The 19,840-nt window shown below is 42.9% G+C and overlaps 1 protein-coding gene across 5 annotated transcripts in view; it reads left to right on the forward strand.

The window, feature by feature from the left end:
* Window positions 1-253: 253 nt before the first annotated feature.
* SEMA5B (semaphorin 5B) overlaps window positions 254-19,840 on the forward strand; it is a 281,742-nt gene continuing 262,155 nt past the window's right edge. The window contains exon 1 of one of the 5 annotated variants that reach the window (XM_037397958.1): window positions 254-601. The gene's annotated coding sequence lies outside the window, so the exon portion shown is untranslated. The remainder of the gene's footprint in view (window positions 602-19,840) is intronic. The other 4 variants (XM_037397957.1, XM_037397955.1, XM_037397954.1 and 1 more) reach the window with 4 other exon arrangements.

Genomic DNA, 19,840 nt, shown 5'->3' on the forward strand with positions numbered 1-19,840 from the left:
CCCTGTCCCCGACCCCCCTGGTCAGCCCTGCCGGCCCCCTCCGCAGGGGTCCGTCCGCCGAGCGCCGCCGCGCTCCACGGGACGCCCCGCCGGCCCGGGGCGGCCGGCTGCGAGCAGCGGGGAGGGTGGCGAGGGCGATCCGCCTGCGAAGAAATGCCCTGTTGAACTTTGAATATATTAGTTGACATCAGTGCGAGTTGGGGCTGCCAGCCCCTAGCTCCCTCCTCCTTCCCTACCTCCTCCTCCTCCGCCTCCTCCTCCTCCTCCTCCCCCCGGTCTCCGATGGAAAGAGTTGAAGCCGTGCTGATAGGAGCCTCCTGGAAGAGACAGCGGAGCGCAGGGGAGGACTTCGGTCCCAACTCCGGCCGCGCCGCGGGGACGCTGCCCGCAGCCGCTCGCATGGCCCGAGGCGGCGCCCCCTAAGCGCCGGGCTGGGGAGAGCCGCCGCTCCGCTCCCCTGCTCGCCCTACGCCGAGCCCAGCCCAGCCCCGCCGAGCCGCGCCGAGCCCCGCCGAGCCGCGCCGCGGCTGCCCCCGCTCCTGCGGCAGCCGGAGCACGATGTGCCGGTGAGCCTCGCACCGTGGAGCCCGGCGGCCACCCCGTAAGCGCAGCGCGGCGGCGGGCTGGGAGGCGGGCGGCGGGCTCGGCCGCGGGGCGGGGGGCGCGCAAACTTCTCAACTTCGCGGGGGGCCGGGGCGAGCGGGCGGCGCTGGGCTTGGGATCCCGGGGAGGTGGGCAGCCCCGGGCTGCTGCGCGGCTCGGCCGCTCCCGGCGCAGCGGCGCGGGGTGATGGAGGGGCCGGGGGCACCCTGCGGGGCGTGGGCGCCTGTTTGTGCACGGCGCTTCGTGCGCCGCCGGCCTGCTCCCCGCGGGCTGTGGAGCGAGAGGGGCTTTTTTGTCGCTGTTTTTGCAGTCCGGCAGCGCTGGAGAGGACGTTAGCTAGGAGGTGGCAGCGGAGGTGGTTTCTTTCCTTTCTCTCCCCCCAATCTTCGCAGCCCTTCCTAAACCCTCTGAACGGGGCTGTGGCGAGAAAGAAGGGGGTGCAGTGGTGGGAAGCCGGATAGCACAGACTGAGGGATATTAATGTGTTTTTTTTTAGATGGTAATTTGTCTTTGTGGTAGGGGTGGCCCATTAAATTTCAGCTCACGTCCTGATGGAGATCAAAAGCGAAGGGGAGAGGGAGAGGGAAGCAGAGAGCCTTGTGCGGTTCTTTAGCTCCGTGTATTGTTAGAAACTTATGGGGGGAGGGGGGGGGGATTCCCAGGAACAACCTTTGTCAATCCAGCTCCAACACCCACACCAAAAGTTGGAGATCTGTGTTTTCCAGTACTACCATCTGCTCCCCAGGAACATGCTTACTGTTATGCCTCAGAGGAAACAAACAAAAGGTGTGCTTGCCAAGTCGGTACTGAACCTGTCCATGGGCGTTTAGGTGGAGTGTAAGCATAGAGGAGTATCTATGTCCTAAGGGTTCACTGTCCTCTGTTGGCTCAGGTTAGACTCTCAAATAATTTCCTGTCCTCAAAAAAGGTCTCCACACATGATAGATGCCAGGTCCTGCTTTTTTTCTTTTGTTGTTCTTATTTTTGGTTGGGTTTTAAGTTTTTCCTTTTTTCCTTTTTTTCCCCTTGAACTATTTATGTATGGATATATTGGTTTCAGATCATAGTAAAGTTTCTTTTTTTGTTGTGCAAGTGTTCCCTCTCATTACAGCAAATATTTCTATTCCTAAATTATAGTCTGAGCTGCAAGAGGTTAGCTCTCATTGCCTCTGGATGAGTTCAGTGGTAGGCTGAGACCCCAAGCCGACTGCGCTGCAAACAAAATAGAAACCAACTAAACTAAAAGTTATAATGGGCTTTGATTCTTACTGCTGTTTGAGATCAGTAGAGATCCTGGGTGAGTGAAGGCAAGGAGGAGGAGTGAAAGTAGCTGGAACAAGCTACTCATAGAAAAGTGCTCTCTTGATTATATGTGTGATTTGTAAGCACCCAAGGGAGAAACCTGGTCATAAACTGCGGAGAAGGTGGCAGTGGGAAAAGGAAAAATCCTGCTGATATTTAATCAGTTTTTGTAATAGAGATTTCATTTTTAAACAGCCATTTGAATCATCCACATCTTTTTTTCATTTTTTCTCCCTTTTAGACTAAAACTTTTCTGTTCAGATTGGACTGGATGATAAGCAGACTCTGCACTAGGCAGGCTATAGTAGGGAATCGTGGCATTTTATGTTATGCTTCTTGCATTTTCAGGGAAGTGGAGGCAATTTCTCTTTTTTTCTCTGTATCAAGCTTTCTTTCCTCAGAGCGGTTAAGTTTTTGTCCTCCCCTGTCAGGGACATGTTAATCCTGAAGTCATGGAGGGGAGAGAGATCCCACCATTCAGAATATAGATATTTGCTTTGTTCATCCCCCCAGCCCATTAGGCTGATGGAATTGGCAGTGGCTGCCCTCTGTGACCTCCCTCCCCTCTTGCAAAGAGCTGGGGCAACCAAGGGAGGAGAGAGTTGTGCAAACTCCAGCTAGTGAAAAAGCACAACCCCAGAAGACAAAAGGTTTGAACAGAGAGATGTAGGGGATGAGGGTCTGTGTGGGGAATGACTTCTAACAAGGTGGCCCTGATCAGTTCATGTACACTCAAAAAGATGGCATAGAATTGGGTTCAGTAGGAGTGCATGTAGCCAGATAGAAACTTGATACAAGTGGTGCCATGGGATTTTAGCTCTTTTGCAGTAAGATGAAATAAGTGCCGAAACAAAATGGCTTTGGTTGTCCAGTATGATTGCCCTTTATTCTCCAGGCAGACACCTGACTTGGGGGAACATGCACCCAGGCTTATAGTCTTTGTTTCTTACCTTGTAGCCAGTTGTAAAAGTCCTGCTTGACTTGGGCTGAAACATGATGGATCCTTGTTAGAGGAAATGTTCCTAGAGAGCAGTCTCACTCTGTGATATTAAACATGGTTTGAACAATAGTTTTTTATTTTAGTTAGGATTAATAATCATGTGAGCAGTCATGCTAGGGTTAAATAAGACCATCTGCATGAATATGTTTTCCTGAAAACAAATACATGACATGAAAAGTTTGTGTGAAGTCTAGGCTGTTGACTTGCAGTTTGGCAAAAGGGGGCAGTATCAAACAATACCACAAAGCAATCTGCTGCGCGACTGCCTTTCTGCCTTGAGTACTGATCTGTGCTGTATCTACTGGGATCTGGGAATTTAGGGTGTTATCCGGGAGCCTTTATTCAGGTGATTCCTTGTAAAGACATCAGGAAGGTTAATCGCCTGCGTAAAAGATGCAGGATCAAAGCAGTCATTGTTTTGCTTTGTGATTGCATCACTTCCATATGGGTTTGTCCAGTGAAGGCTTGGAAATTAAGGACAATTCTGTATGATTGCAAAGCTACTTTTGTTCACATTAAGTAGGCTGGCAGCAGTAACCTTAACCTGTTCTGACTCCACTGATTTTAGAAAGAGCATGATGAAGCCCTAGCTTTGGATTGCTGTGCATATAAATGCCCTCCAAGGAGCTGTCATCACTGTTTTCCATAGTAAGAAAACTCCAAACATTTTCTTCTCTAAATTTAACTTTCTTTGAGAACCCATTTATTTCCAGCTTAGAGAAGTATATTGATTCATCTTCTAAAATATTGTGTTTAGAATGCCTTTAAAAGCCTTTTCACCTTTTATTTATCTATATGCCTGGAATCATTAGATCAGCATTTCTTAGTTAATTTTTTACTGAGAGCCATGGATAATTTTACCAAGGGTCTGTCATTGGAAAGCCATGCAACGGACTCCAGCTTTGTCAAGTCTCCTAAGTGATGCTCACTGCCTTCATGGCAAGAGCTACAGCGACAAGTGCAGACCAGCCCCAAGAGAGAGGGGAAGTGATGAGGAATGAGTCTGTCATAGTGATGTGAATATGTTCCACTGCTGGGGCAATGCCAAGATCCAGAGTTTAGGTGCATTCCGGTGTGAAGTCTGCAACTGGATTTGCCTTGCTTCAAATCATGCCCAACCAGATCATTTCTGGTGTAAAACTGAAAAAGAGAAATTCAATCATCTGCAGATAGTGGTGGAAGCAATTCAGAATGGTTCTCTAGGGGTGAAATTCATTGGTGTTTGTTGTGCAGCAGATATGTAGTATCAAGTCATGCTGAGATTGCAGAGTCTGTGGTGATGGACTTACCTTTTAAAGACTGAATACTGTGAAGGTGAACTGCTGCTATTTTAGTTTGAGTCCTTGTGATTTAGTCCAGGAGACAAACTGTGGAGTATTACAGCACTATCCCTGCTGTGCCTTGAAACGGGCTGTGTCCCAATATGAGTGTTGTTGACTCTGAGGATCAAGTCAACAGTTCTTTGTTATTGTTCTGTTGTCTTTTTTCCCTTTTCAGGAGGAAAAAAAACCTCACTGAAGGGAGCATGTCAGCTAGTCTAATTGTAGGGATCGTTTCTCTACATTTTACGCTGTGGGCTCCTGACTCCTCCGTTGTGCTCAGTAGTCCCAGGACTCATCCTATCTCTGTCCATGGTGGTGATTTTTGTTAGTTTCAGTAGGAGTTGTCTGAATATGAAATAGAACGCTTTGACAGGTATTTGAGCCTGCAACTTATGTGGACAGTGCCTTGCTTGCTGGACATTATTCTTCAAGCATAGTTAGCCTCAGTATTTATTTCACCTCCATTCTCGTTGTTGTCCAAAAAAAAAAATAATGCCTGACAGCGGTTATTCTTCACCCCAGGCTCAAACCATGCGAGCAAAGTGCAGCAGAGCTCCAACAGCATAACCGTGACTTTCAGTGTGCAAGGTCTCCTTGACTACAGCACTGTGACTCCCGAAGTTACCTCTGCTTCAGCTCTCATACAAAGCACAAATTTTTAAGGTCCACACAAAATCACTCAAAGTGATTTTCTGATGATGAGTGTATGAGTAATGATACTCTAGAAGTATTACTGCTATTAAATATATATCTATAAACCAAACAAGTTTGTTTTGTTTCCGAATGTAGTGAGTCTGGGAGGTAATTTGCATGTGAAGGATGTTACCAAGTTACAGAGTATGTCTCTGAATTGGTGACAGGGCTATTCATGTGCTTATAATTAAGCATATACCAAAGCACTGTGCTGGTTAAGGACTGGTGTGTCTTTATTTACTTTTTAGTGAGGTTTAAATGAGATCATAAGTAAACATGCTGATTACTAGTCTTAATCCCCAAATCAATTGTGAACACCTCAGGAGTTTATAAATCATCTGTGTAATTTCATTGTTTTTCAGTAAGGGGTCATTTGTGGAGAAAGCACAGGATATTTTCTTCCCAGAAGCTGCTGTGAAGGAGCTTGATCTTACAAGGTGCTACATGTTCTTCATTCTTGTTAATGCATCCCTGGGAAACAGCACCCTACATGATCAGGCCCTGATAAACACAAACTGTAGCAGTGTCTGACCTCTGTGGGTCATCTGCTTTGTTGAGCAGGCTAAATGCTTATGGGCTTGCTAGTCTCAGTATATAACGTACTCCCTATTAGCTGTTGCTGGAAGCCAAATAAATTGCAGGGTTCCAGTTTCAAAGGTTTGACTTTATCCATTGTGCAGCAACATGTGACCAGCTGGGACGCAGCAACCTGCAGAGAAGAACCATAGTCATCAGTTTTATCTCTGCCAAATATTGTGCTGCGCTCAAAAGCTTAATCATAACTTCAAACCTGTGAAGCAGCCTCTGTAATTGGGAACAGTATGTCAGGATCTGGTGATGCCAAATGGATCCTCTGGTATCCCTGAACCCTCCATGCTATGGAGGACCTACCCTGATGTTGGATAAGCTCAGATATGGGGCAAAGATGCTGTCTGCAGTCCTGCAGAACAGCAAGACTAAGTCCTACTAGATGATCTATAAGCCATTTGCCATTTAAGGGTTTGTGGCTTCTGAAGTTTGTATATTTCACAGATTGCTTGTGCCATAGTCTTCAGAAACTATTAGCTTTTAAGACAAGCAGATGGCTTTAACAAAATATATTTGCTGACACCTGGAACAGGTGGATCTGGAATCAATTTATGCAGTGTAATTTTTTCCACACCCCTTTTGGAATAATTTTATACCCTGGAGCCACCTAAGGTGCTTATTATGTAGCCAATAGGGAACAGCTTCTGTCTGACTACATAAGATTTTACACATCTTTTATAGCTAATGCCTAGATTGAAATGCAAAATCTAGTGCTGGGAGTGCATGCGAATTTGTGAAACTCCTTGGAGAAAATGTGGGTGCGTGTATCAGTGAATGAATTATGATCCTCCATAGACAGAGAGTGCTTTTTTTGGTGGTAATGAATGTCCCGTGTTCAGTGTTTGTCATTTTAAAAGTAGTATTTTTCATTTCAAGTGCAAACCTTGTGCAGGTTACCGATGTAGAGTAAAAATGAAAAAAATAGCTTTAACTTTATTTGAAAGGATAACAGAATGACAATTTCTTATGTGGTATGAAAGTGTCCTGACTCAGAGATCAAATTGCTGTTTCCAAAATATGGCTATGACAGTTATGACTAGTTACGTGAGAAGGGAGAAGATCGTCCCTGCCTTCTCAAGGGACAGGAAACAAACTCCCACGAGACTGTGGCCACATCCTCATTCTTGCGTCAGAATCAGGGCCAATGAGCTTACCTGGCTGTGTAGATTCATAGTAACTTCAAAGAGGTTTTGGGTGGGTGCTGGGGCCATCTGCACAACTCAGAGGTAGTATTAGAAAATAAATCTGGAAACACTTTGGGGCCAGCCTCTTAAGGAAGAGGATGCTGACTACGGATGGCCTGTTGGGCACGTTTAATTGCTTTGCTGTGTTGCTAGCCACGTGGAAGTTGTTTAGCCTGCTGTTTCAGCTAAAGGTTACTTACTTATCTCCTACAAATCTGACTTACAATAGATCAAAGATTAGGGGGCGGGGAAATAAGAAGACAAGAAACGAAAGGGTAGGAAGTTCACTGTGGATAACTCAGTTTGACCAGATAATATAGTAAATTCAAGAAAGTAGAAAGAGATGCTTATTGGAGTCTGTATATATAAAGCAGGGAGGGAAAAATTGGCTAGGTCTCAAAAGTTTGTTAGAGTGATTACAGATCCCCCTGCCCTGCCTCATGTTCCTTTCCCTGCTCTCTATTCCTGATTGAAGATGATTGTCTGCCAGAAGGAGATTTTCAAACACATGGTTGGGACAGGACAATCAGTCTGTATTTATAAATCACTTAATATTTCACCCTCTGACCTTTTTGCGGTCTGCTCCATGTATGAAGGACATTTTCATTAAAAATACAAAGCTGAGACTCAGTTTCTGCCTGTGTCCAGGGTGCTCCTCCAGTCCAAGAGAGTTTAGCTTTTAAGTTGTGATTGCAGCTAGTAACCACCTACTTAAAATAAAAGACAACACGGGAAATAGTGTCATTAGTGGCTTGTGGTAGGACAAAGATACATACTTTATTCAACATGAGCAAAACAGGACTATGCACTGTAACTATGCACTGTTCCAATACTGACGAAGGATGATGTCAAGTAGCACATAATACAAATTATGAAGAATTTCATAGTTCCTGCTTTGTGAGGATAATCAAGTGATATAATGGTACAATTTACCCTTATTTCCATTTTGACAACCATGCTCTGCAGTCAGAAGTAATAATCATTAGGGAGAGAAACTGAGGCATGAAAGGACTATGGCTGAAGAATTTTGTGGTCATCCGTTAAAGATGTCATGAAACATAACAATGCAGACAGGTGCCAAGTAGGACTGCCAGCAGCTGAAATCAGTATGAATTAGACTTTGAGGTCTGTGAAGAGTCTGGTCTTACATGACTTGCTCAAGGTCATAGAGTGCATTAGTGGCAGAGGCAAGGTTACAACCCCTGAAACCCCTTATTCACATACTTAATTTGAAATATGTAGTTAAATCCTATGAATGAAATGTTTCATCTCATTGCTTTCCTATATCAGAGCCCTAGACCTGTGCCTTACAAGACTCTGCATTTATCTCCTTGCTAAACATTGCCAGTAGGTAACTTGATCGTGCAAATCCTTTACTCACACAAGCAGTTCAGTTCAAGTTAGCGTGACTACGGTTTGAGGAAGAAAAGTACCCTGATTGCATGTGCACAATTGGTCCCAGCATTCTGAAGATGAAATAGGGATCATTCCTTTATTTTGAATTTTTATATGCATGCCAGACATGCATCTATATAGATTGAATTAAAACAAAAGCAAGTTATTAACATATTTAAAACGTAACATTTTCATTCCTTAACCAACAGAAATTGTTCCTGAGAGAGTAATTTACTAGATACCTTCTGTATTTGTCTAGGGCTGTACATCAGGAATACAAACCATGGTATTGCTAATGCTATGTGTTCCCTCTAATGGGTCTTTGAAATATTAAACCAACTTATATTTGGAATGAGCTTTGCACACCTCCTTGTCTGTGGTTGCTTTGCAAATCCAGGCTTCACTGCTTTGCCTTGGAGAATTATGAGTTTATTATACTCCTGGAATGCTAATAGCACTTCGTTTTTCCCCCTAAATTTCTTCTTCATATTTGTTTATTGATTCTTCATTTGACCACAGTTTCGCAGATAATGATGGTACTACTGAGAATAGCTGGTGTGAGTTAATTTTAAGAAGGCTGAAGTTACCATGCCATCCTTCTTTGCCAAGAATCTCTCTCTAAAGTTCATAAGCTAAGGCATGCAAAATGCTAAATTAGTTAAGATGACTGGATAAGATTACTCCCAATGTTATATTTCATTCCTATTTTCATAAAGACAAAGTGTATCAAGGCTGACAAACCTAAATTTAATTTTTCATTGAAAAATCATGGGCAGATTTGCAGATGATATACTTCAGGGAAGCAGTCTCTTCTACAGTCACTTGGTCTTTATTCAAATGAAGAATACGGACTTGTGAGAGGACGCATGTGAACCAGGTTTTTAGCATTTCACCCTTTAGTTTACGTTTTACTTTTGATTGCTGGAATGCTTCCCCATCTAGTCCCTCCTCCCACAGTGATGGATGGTAACTCCAGAAAGGTGCTTTCAGTCATTTTATCTGTCTTCCCTGAAGGCACAGAAGAACTTTTCCTGAGGTGATTTATGTTCAAACCAGTCAACTATTCTCGACAAGCATCCAATTTCGATTTAGATATTTCTGAAGGAAGAGAACAGCCTGAAATTCTTGGTTAAGTGTTTAAAATTCAGCATCCCTTGCGATTATGTTGCTTTTTAGTTTCTCAGTTGCTAGGTTCTTGGTCCTGTTATGCTCTCATCTGGAGAGCCAGAGCATCACATTTTCTTCCTGTGAAAGTACTTGTGAACTGCAATCAAGTAATCTCTTAGTTACTCTGTGATATTTCAGTATGATACTGGTTTCTTCTGTGTTTTTTCAATCCTTATTGCCTGATGGCTCTTCTCTGAATGCTTTCTAAGGATGCTACTGGCCGAAGGAGACAGTAGTGCTGACAGCTGCAAAGGTTTGGGAGAACTGGAACAGCAGAGATTGCAGAGCAGAGCTGAGCACATGATAGACAGCAGGAGATAAGGCTTATAAAGTTTGAAGGCAGAAAATAGGGATAGTGGTATAGGAAGCTCTTGGCATGAGGAGCCTGGTGTGATACATACCTGGTGAAGAACTGGAGTAGCTGTAGTGGTAAAAGGCAACAGCTGGTTTTTACTGGCAGAGGAGGATGGCTGGGAGGTGGGTAGGGACTACAGCAGTAGCACTGCTTGTAAATCAGAGCAGCATTGAATCAGAGGAGCTCTCTGCAGGGAAGTGTCAAAACATCTGGCTGCACTTTGCCTGGGCTTAACCAGACTTTCTTTTTCACTCAGGAGTGCTGTGTTGTAGGCAAAGAGAAAAGCGACACTTCAGACTGAGAGCAGAGTTCAGGTTGAATTTCTGGTGAGGAAGCCATTCTGTTCTTGCAGGTGTAAGATCTGAACCTGCAGAATAAAACTCATTTTTGCCATCTGCACAAATGCACAAAGTGTTACTCATCTCAGTGAAATGACCTATGGATGAGAATTTACTGGCCTGAGTTCTTGATTGCTAACACAAGGCAAATACTCTTAAACTATTTCCAAAAGTTATACTAGTGTATGGCTCGGCTGCACTAAACTTAACTGTGATACTTGTGGTTGAGAGAACTAGAACCTTCCCATAAGTAATACAATATCTGTTTTGAGTTTGGAAAGATGTTATCATTTAATGAAAACTCTTTGTTTTCTGGCAGCCTACTCTGCTATCCGTTTACAAAGCTCTCAAAGGACTTGGACATCCAAGAAAAGTGCAAGAGCCCAGTACTACTCACAGATATACTAGTGCAGCCTCATTGAAGAGCTGTGGTTGTGCTTAACTGAGGGCTAGTGGCATGAGCCCAAAAACTCAAAGACAAGTTTATACCTATGGGAAGGGGTTACATAGGGGCTATATTGGTCCAGAGGCGCCCTCCAAAATTAGGTCTGCAAGATTATGCTGTTGCAAAATCTAGCACTAGGAGAAGCATTTCCAGTTTTAATTAAAACCCAAAACAACAAGATCTCTTTTTCTGTTGAATTTTAAGTTTCCCAAATGTTTGAGCATGAGATGCAGAAGTAATTGATTAGAAACAGAAGTAAAATAATGAGGCTTGGTTGTTGGTTTTTTTTTCCCTTTCCCAAGCTGATTCAACTGAGGAAGGAAAAAAAACCTCTGAAGTTTTTACTTGGATAGAATAAGACTTTTCTCCACAAATAGACCAAATGAACTACTGAAGTGCTTCAGTGAAGTTATCACAAGGACCTGAGCCAGTGGGATTATTTACATGGCAGTCTTCTACCTCGTAGAATCAGGGGCTTAAATTAATAGTATAAAGAACTGGAAATAATCTGATGTCTGCAGTTCTAATGGCCTAAGATATTTGTAGAAGAGATAAGGGCCTGATCCTGCACCAAGGGACGTCTGTAACAAAAATTCCATTTATGTAAGTTAAAATTGGATTTTTCATTTAAAAAACCTCAAATGTTCACGTCTTGCAGTTCTTATCCAAGGACTATTTGCTTTTGAAATTGGCATACTAACCTGAGTCAGAGCTGCATGAGCTGGCCTCAGGTTTTCAACCTGACAGTACCTCTTTAAAATGCAGCAGTATAATTTAGGCATCTCTTATTTGTTTTGAATACCAGAGCTAACATGTCTGTCAGTTACAATGACTTGATAGACATGATTAAAAAGCAGGAGATCAGGAAAAATGTGTGCTTATCACAGACAACCCTCCCCGATGAAAAAGTAAGTGGCTCAGTGGCATATTTGCAATTGAGGTGTAACTGAAAGCATTTTTAGAAATGTGCTTTGTAGACTGCTTTGAAATGGTGTTTTCTGTTATGACCAGTTTCTGGAACAGATTATCATGATTGTAGGAAGCACTTCAAAGCAGATTGATGTAGGAAGATCTTTCACCAAAAACTTTGGCTTCTCTGTAAGACAGAAAGCTACAAATGTGTCTGCAATCTGTGTTGTTTCAGCTACAACAGCATTTATTTGATAAAAATGGGCTGCTCTTAATTTCTAAAATGCTACAAAACTCTTTGTATTCTGCTGGCCTCTGTTTCACAGAGGATTTCAAAGGTTGTGTTTCCTTTCTCCCATACCTTATCTGGTTTGTATTTTTTTAAAGGCTGAGTTTTAGACATTGTAATGAAATATTGAGCTGCATCGGATAAACACTCAGACACTAAATTAATATATTGGTGGCTAGACTTCCATAGAACAGATCTTGATGCATGATGTAGTCCATTCCCCAACCTCAGGCAGTGTCAACTATACCTCTAACATTCAGCTGAACACGGGCTCAGCTGAACTCAGCAGTAGCTAAGCCTTGGTAGGAACTGGAGATACGCTTAAAATATATTCATGTCTGAATTTTCACCCACAAGATTAGCTATGTTCCATTTCAGCCAGACTCCTAAAAACTTTACTTGTAGGCTAAATTCTGTGTCTTTGAGAACTGAAGTCTTCTATATACTTGCAAACACAGGAGCAAATAAGAAAAGCCAGCTTTCTGCTGGTATGAAACTGGAGGTAACAGCACATTGAAGTGTGGTGGAATGACAGTAAATTCTTGTTTTTCAAGGATATTGAAAAGGGAGGAAGTTTGTGCAGAAAGTGTAAGGCAGCACTAAGAAGAAAGAATCAGTTACAACTGTCTTGCTCCACTATATTTAGTAGCACATGTAGAGGACAGGAAGAAGAATTTACAAAAAAAGTTGTGTTATTTTGTGCCTTATCCAGCTGTAATATATCAAACCCATTGCATCATCCTTTATGATTCCTAAGTGAACAAATTTCCTTTTTACCAGGGAAGAAGCTGAGGCAAAAAGAAGTTGAGTCACTTGTCTAAGATTGTAAAGGAAGGCAGTGAATGAGAGTCCTGCAGTCACAGTCACTTTTTCTTGTTTGACAGCAGAAATAGCATGAATTCTTTATATTAAATCAGAAGGGCCTTGAAATAGTCCCTGCCCTTTCTGGGAAATTATTTTTTCCTATAAAGCAAGGCCAAATGTTGTTGATGGATACTTTATGAATACTTATGGTAACTGTTAAAAAATACCAATTATTTTTTTTTATCCACAGTGTCATCAAATGAACAATTTTGCCAGATTAGTTTGATACCAAAATATTGTGTTGCTTTTGTCTTATCAGCTCTTTCAATAACTCAATCAATACACTTTGTATGCTATAATCCATGGATTCAGTTCAAAGTTGCTGTCTTGCTGTTTGAAGCCCCATGAAGACCTTTTCTTTACTCTTCTGCTCAAGTGTTTGTCACCTTCTGAGGCTGGGAGTCTGTCTTCTTTATTAAAGAAAACAGCTGTTGGCAAAGAGACTCTTCCACACAACTCATGTTGTAGGTTGCCTCATGCTTTCCTTTAGTCACGCGACGTCTGGTGTTGACTACAGAATGTGGGCATGGAGGGGCCAAGTTCATGTACCATCAAATCTCCAGCACTGGCCTGCTCTGCCTTGGCTCCTGTAAGGACTCTCTTTGTAACTGTGCTATCTGGCACTTCTTTAACTTGTTCATCCTTACTCACACATGAAGTCATCGTTTAAAAACTTGCTTTATTCCTTGCTCAAGGTGCTTCATTTCTTTCTTGCTTTGCTACTTAATTCCATAAAATTAATTTTTTTTTTAGTCTAGAATACAATTTATTTATAGAATGCAGTGAGTAAATGAAGTTATCTTATGCAAAGTACTTACTCTGGTTCTTTGTGAAAAAAATGCAGATCACTTTTAAATAAGCTTCTAAAGCAGACAGCTCTGTGAACCCCTTCTTACCCTTTTTCTACAACATAGAAAATTAATAGCCAAGCACCAACTTTGCCTGTATTTTTAGTGAGCATAAATTAATCTACTTAATATGTAGTATGCTTCTTGCATCTACACATAATTAAATCATATTTGTTCTTAGAAACTATTCATCTAGTGTAAACCTGCTTCCTGAGTAAATATTCCTTTAATTAGTGGAACAAATAGATGGTGGGATTTGGAGTTGATTATCACAGCATTCCTTTCCCTGATGTCTGCTTCAGATCTGCACAGCAGAGAGGTCTGCTAAATACAGGCAGGGAACACAGCAGCAAGCTTTTTTGCAGTTTGAAAATAAATACATCTTCTGAATACTTCACACCTACGGAACCTTTCATTTGGGGATTACAAAGTGGTTTGCCATGCCTTATGGGTATTATTAATTTCCATTTTAGAGGAGGATAAAGTGAAATGAGAGAGATTAGGGCCAATATGCAACATCCCCATGTTGTATTAATAGGTGTAGCTGTACTAAGATGCATATGGTTGTATGCTGCTTATGTAGAACAGCAGAGAACATGGCTTTTCATATAGGCTAATGAGGTACAGCCCTCCATTTTTGGATGCCTGGTTGTGCATTCCTGGTCTCAGGGGTCCTGAAAGCGCAAAGCAGAGGGAAGTCACAGAGAGTCAAACACACTGGGGGTCTCGGAGTCATGCCTTTCCAGCAAGGCACCTCATTTTCAGATTTGGCTGCTCATGTTTAGTGGTTTAGGACTGGGGTGTGCAGTCAGTGGCAGAGCTGAGGGGAGTGCAGGTGTCCTGCTACCTGGCCTTGTTGTGGACGAGCAGAACAATTTAGTGACATATGTGTATCCTTTACTTCAGTGCACAACTCATCTAGGAGGTTGGAAGCTCCATCTGAACAAGTATGACAGCAAAGCCATGTGCATGTCCTTAATGTTTCTGCACTTGCCTCTGGGAAGGTGTACATATATGTGGGTGTCACTGTTTCCCAGGATTTTTTATGTTGAGACTGTATAGGAGTAATTCCCTAGAAGTTATGGGAGAAATAAATTTCTTGTGGGAGGAGTGTTTAAGAGTTGTCAGCAGCATCGTATTTCCTAACTGCAGGGTAAGGAGTTTCTGGTTTGGGAGGGTACATTTTGAGCTCTGACTTTCTCCTGCTGAGTTAATTAGCTGGAGTTTAAAGCACTTCCTCTCCTGAGCTGGAGTTTCTTATGTGGAAAAGAGAGGTAAGAGGCCATAGCCAAATGAGGGCCCCAATTAAGGACGCAGGTGAACAAGACTTGTAAATGGCTGTCTTGAGTCTGAGCAGAAGACTGTGTCTGCCAGTGAAATACTGTTTGGACATATTCGTAATGAAAAGAGAGGGTTTACTGTGGAGTCAGTAGCCAAAACATCCTTTCGGCTGTTAAGAGTGCAGCTTGCCACACATGCTGTGGTTCCTCCTGGCTTTGCTTCAGGATTGCAAGCAATGGACGTGGCATTTGAAGGAGACTTGGGAATGTCAGAGCTGAGAGGGGCAACTGGATGCTGTGTGATACAACGTTAGTAGGGACAGGTCTTTGCACTTGCTTGTCTTTGGAAGGGTTAAGTTCGTAAAACCATCCCCACTCACTTGACTTACAAAAATCATCTGTTCGTATAGTTGCTGTTTTCTTTTTTTCTCTCACTGGGGCTATTAGACGTAGCTGAACCTGGTCAGATAATGGACTATGAAGGAACAAATATGTCACTTAAATAAAAACATCTTTAGCAGGTTTAGAATTTTATTTCTCTACACGCTTTAGCTCTGAAACCTCAAGGGCTGTTTCTTCATGGCTCTGAGGGCTTTATTTTATATGAACTGCCCAAGTAAGTACCTAAGATGCTGGTAGTGCTAATACAGCCCGTGCCTTGTCAGCTAGTGCAGGTATACCTACCTGTGCAGTGCTTGCATCTCCTGCCTGAGTTGGAATGATAACTAAAGAGTGCCTTTATGTGGTTCAGTGTAATCCTCTTAACCGCAAGAAGATGTTCTGACTGTGTAATACAGTGTCTGCTCGGAGAGTTAGCAGTTAATACCTATTGCAATATAGATTTACATCCTGGATTATTGGGCAATAATTTCCTTTTTGCAGGAAGGTCTAACTCACACAGAGGTCAGATGGTGCAGGGACAGGAAGTTTAAACCAGCTCCAAGAGGATGTCTGATGAGCGCTCTCTGCCTCAACTTTCCACTGTGAATGAGTACGAGCGTACGTGTAATCTGTTCATTGCGATCAAAAGTTCTTGTGTGAAGTTGTTGAGAAGTTCTTGTGAGAAGTTAACACTGGATAGCAAATTGTGCCATGCCACTCTTGTGGAACCTCTACCTGTCTCTGTAACACAAATAGCAGTGGGAATCCATCTGAATCCAAGCAGCTTGTGGTTTAAATGCTTTCTCTTTGTTTTTGGATAATAATGTCTTTGGCTCTTTGAGGTATTTAATGAAAATTGTTTTAGCAGGACTACAGTATCTTAGAGAGCATTGTGTGTGTTTTCATGTAGTTAGGAGTTGAAACCATACAGTACAGTTGGAGCCTTAGCATTTTACTGTGCTGTGACAGGTAGCATCGATTTTACAGTTAGGTGAGACTGATTTCAAATGTTCCCTTATTGAGTTTATTGGTACCTACAACTAACAATGTTAAAAGGTTAAATGGTATGCACATTACACTGCACACAGCCCAAAAATTTGTTTAGAGAACCAAAACAATAGAGTCTTTTGTGATTGGTCCCTTCATCCTACAAAATTTCTGTGTGTGGATGTCTAGCACTGATGAAATTGTTCAAGATCACTGGACAGGGTCTTATTACATCTTTTGTGTGCCTCTTGTGGAGAACATTTCTGGCTGAAGACTGAACTGAAGGAAGGGCAGAATGGGCTCTTGAGGTGAACATAGGTTGAAGACTCAGAGCACTCCTGAAACATTTGGGAATGACCTGGCATCCATGACTAGCATCAAGTCCTGTTATAGGCTTACTGCGTGAATATGAGCATGTCCCATAAACACTCCATGCTTCACTACTCAGCCCCATTACAAAGCAAATAGACTTCACAGAAATGCGGTGAGGCTTTGGTCACTGGGATTTCTAAAGCTCTGGGAACACTTAGTCTGGGCCAGCTACAGAATTGCAAGTATTAATATTGCTTGGAGTAAAGTAATCTTGTATAAATGTCATCTGCTTTGGTCTGTGTTAACAGTTAGAAAGGGACATGAATTGACTGAGAAAGAGAGACATGTGCTGTGATTATTTAAATACAAGCCTGGGAATTGGTAAGTTTTAACTTCTAAACTCATCCCTACCAGCAGCTCACTCATTGCCTTGGGCAAACAATGGGAAGTCAGTATCAGGTTTCTCTGTTGAAATAATAATGCATAAGGGAAAAAAAAAAGACAGTATATTCTAGAGTTGTGAGAATTAATCAGAGACTGTTTTAAATGATTTCCTGAAAAGTGTTATATATTTCAAATGGTTTCCCATCTCTGCATATTGGTTGTATGCATAGGAGAAAATCAGTCTGAAGCACAACTCCCATTTGGTGATTTCCATTTGACATGACCCTTTCTTTCATCAAAACAACAGAAAGGACAGATGTGTGCTATTAAAAACAAGATGTTCTTGTTCAAACTGGCAGCATTATCTCTGAAACCCACCCTGCTGGAGCAGTGCTTGCAGAAAAGCTAGATTCCCGCCAGTTAGCTGCTACTAACTCTTCCACTTCATTCCCAAATTACTTGCAGAACAGCTGGCATTAGCCACCCTGATTTCCTTTGATACAAGAAGTTTGCACTTCCCATTCTTAGATTCCACCGCACCTGTGCTCCCAGTAATAAGCAGTGATCAGTGGTGAGTCACCTGACATACTGTGTGTCGAGTGTTGGCTTTGCTCCTAGTGACATGTGCCAGCCTGGCCAGAAAAAAAGCTAAATTAAAAAAAACATACACCCCAAAGGCATGATAACTTGAATTATTTCCCTTCACCCTTTCCCTTCCCAGAGTGGAAATCCAGCTTGCATATAGAGATCACAAACTGGAAACATGCTGCTGACTCTGTGGCTGGTGTTGGCTATGATCCTCCAAACCTCAGCATTTGAATTGAAAGCCAGACCTCTCTGGTGCATTAAGGCTTGCACACTAGCTTTAATTGTTGAGCTTCCTTTCAGGACTAAGAGATTACAAAAGAGTTGCCAAGGCTCTCTTGTCGGTTGTCCATGTTCCCGTGATACCCTAGCTAACTTGACTTTGAAGTGGGTTGCAAATGAAGATACTCTCCATTCTCTCCTCTACAAGTGCACATTGCAAAGGTCCAGCTGCCACTGAAGTTCCCGTCAACTTGACTAGTTGGCACCAGCTTTGATGTGGACTGAAATGCTGAGAGCAAATTGTCTCTAGAACTACCCCTCTAAAAGTCACTCAAGAAGTTACTGTATTTGTTCCTCCTGAATTTAAAGCATATGAATTGGCTACGAGCCTCCTGCTATGGACCTGATCCAAAGATCACTGAAATAAGAGGGGGATGGTGTCTTAAAATTCCTGCCATCAGCTTTCGATCAGTCTGTCTTTTAAAGATAACTTGTCCTCTCTTCTAATCTGAACCAAGTATTCTTGAGGACTGTGCATATCTTTTCTCTTTCAGAAGTTTTCGCATTTCACTCCTACTGGCATGCCCAGTTCGCAGTTCCTTTCATTTAGTATCACTCGTGGTCTGTAGAAGCAGGTTGGTTTTCATTACTGCGTCAGACATGGATAGCTACCAAGATTCTATTTTAACAGAAGGTGGAATATATCAATGTTGAACAACTGAACTTAGAGCCAATAGCATATTTTACCTTTAAACTAGTGAGTCTACCAAAGGCAGTATTTTTTTTAAGCTGAATTGGGACCGTACATCTGTTACGGTACAGCTGGAATACACATCGTTAAGGGCAGGGTGCCCTCTCCAGGGGCTGGGTGTAGTGCTTTATATGCTGTCCACCTGCAATGGACTGTTTTCACTTGGCTGCGCTGAACTGTGGTCATGGTTGAAAATAAGCAGTTTTGTTATTTAATACCTTTGGCAGTCTGACAGGATGTTATAGTAAAAAATCTAGAGCGCACTTGGTTGGCATCCTGTTCCCATCAGGAAGGGCTCATGTAACAACAGATCCCCAAGCTTGTCCTCATCGGCTAGGGGTGTTATACCTTCTGGAGAGAGAAGGACCTCTAGGATGTTGCTGTTTGACACTAGCGTGCAAAGGACAATCAGTACTACTGCTTCTCAGAAAGCATTTTGCCCTTGGCTGCCCTGTTTGGTGAGGAGGATGGAGACAGTGTTTTGTAGCCTGGAGTTCATGGGTCCCTCATGAAGGAAAGTGCTGCTGTGTTAGGTTGTCCTTAGAGGTCATGGATCTGCTCTGCTGAATGCAGAAGGGCAGATGTCTTCTGTTTCCCGGTCAGAAATCCCCCCAAAGGCAAAGGCAAAAGCAAACTTCAGTCAACTTGCTTCTCTTAGAGGCTGGTAAATTATGTGGTTCTTTTGGCTGGAAATGGGCTGAGCTCCAACCTTTCTCATGCTGTTTGCCCTGTAACTTCTGTTCCTTTCCTGATTCCCATCCGCATTGTCAGAAATGGGCAAGCTCCCATCTGCCGCCGGCTGGGCTGCTGCTGACAGGGCTGCTGCCCTCCCAGCAGGGCAGGGCTCTTCCCAGCCTTGTATAAGATGCTGGCAGCTTCCTTCCCTCCCTCTGCCCAGTCCCTGCAGGCTGCAGTGCTTGGATGTTGTCCTTTGCTTTCATCCTCTTAACCGTACCTAATCCAGTGATTACAGATGTTTGTGTTTCACCAGAAAACATCTGCATCTGTCTGACAGGCTGGTTGGTTGGGTTGGAATGGGAATGAGGAATTTTCAGCCACTCCAACCTTGGACTGAAATACCCTGACAACGTTTTCAACTGAATGCTAAAGGTAGCTGTTCATGAAGCCAAGTATGTGTCTCTTCATGCCACTTGAACACTTTACTGAGGGTGAGGACACGATTAGTCATTCAGCAGGCAAACATCTGGTTCTTCTACGTGCCCTGCAGCTCTTCCTAGTTAGCAGGCCTCACCTTGGCCTGGCTAAGCTAGGAATGTGTTAGCACAGGCATTTTAATTTTATGCTGTTAACCACCACCATAAATAGGCAGGGGGTAAAACTTGGTTGCTCATGTGGTCTCTTCCTTTCTGTATCCTTGTATTTCTAGATCCCAGCTCTTTCTGGACAACTATTTGTCTCTCTAGGGATGTGTGATAGATAAAAGAAATAGGATTTTCAGAGGATTCCTAACCTATTAACTCTGTCCTTTCAGGCAGTGTAGGAGTCAGAAGACCAAGGAGAATAAAAAATGCCCTTATGAAATCTCTGCTCCTTTCCTCCTCATGCTTGTCTTCTCTTCTGAATCCCAGAGTCACCCTTTGAACATGGGCAATTCATGGCTGATAGCTGAGTTGTT

Source organism: Falco rusticolus, chromosome 8 (genome assembly GCF_015220075.1).
Source record: "Falco rusticolus isolate bFalRus1 chromosome 8, bFalRus1.pri, whole genome shotgun sequence".
Classification (NCBI taxonomy): domain Eukaryota; kingdom Metazoa; phylum Chordata; class Aves; order Falconiformes; family Falconidae; genus Falco; species Falco rusticolus.